The sequence below is a fragment of the Egretta garzetta genome, unplaced genomic scaffold, assembly GCF_000687185.1.
Source record: "Egretta garzetta isolate BGI_Z169 unplaced genomic scaffold, ASM68718v1 scaffold598, whole genome shotgun sequence".
Classification (NCBI taxonomy): domain Eukaryota; kingdom Metazoa; phylum Chordata; class Aves; order Pelecaniformes; family Ardeidae; genus Egretta; species Egretta garzetta.
In genome coordinates this window covers 320,328-320,765 of record NW_009260621.1, presented here as the reverse complement: position 1 = coordinate 320,765, position 438 = coordinate 320,328, and the positions used below count along the sequence as shown (strand labels likewise).

The window sequence follows — 438 nt, the reverse complement described above, 5'->3', positions numbered from 1 at the left end:
TTGGGTTGGTCGGGGCGCCGGTTTTTTTTTTTTTTTTTTTTCCTTTTTTAATTCCTCTCCGCCACGTGACCAAGGTAAACCCCGCCGCGATGCCCCGTAAGCACTCCTGCGTGCCCAGGGTAAATCACGGCCCCGCAGCCGCCCCGAAACAGCTCTGCTCCCAGGGCGCCAGGAGCAGGCAGCATCGCCCCTGGGCAGCGGGGCAATGGCCCTGCCTGGACAAGTCCCTGGCCTTGCTAAAATAAACCCTTCTACAATATAGACTTTTCTTTCTGCTGAGGCTCCGGGCAGTGCTGAGTCGCGTTTCAACTCCGTATTGAAAAATAACTCTTGAAAATAGCAGCGGTGCTCGGCAGGAGCGGTGAGGGGCTGGCGCGGGCGCCGGGACGGACTCTGACATCCCTGATTGTCCTTCCCTCCCGCCGTCACGCATCCCGC

At 58.7% G+C, this 438-nt stretch overlaps 1 protein-coding gene across 1 annotated transcript in view; it reads right to left on the bottom strand.

The window, feature by feature from the left end:
* The window catches only part of LHX4 (LIM homeobox 4), a 7,399-nt gene that overhangs the window by 1,410 nt on the left and 5,551 nt on the right, over positions 1-438 (bottom strand). The gene's annotated exons all lie outside the window — the stretch shown is intronic.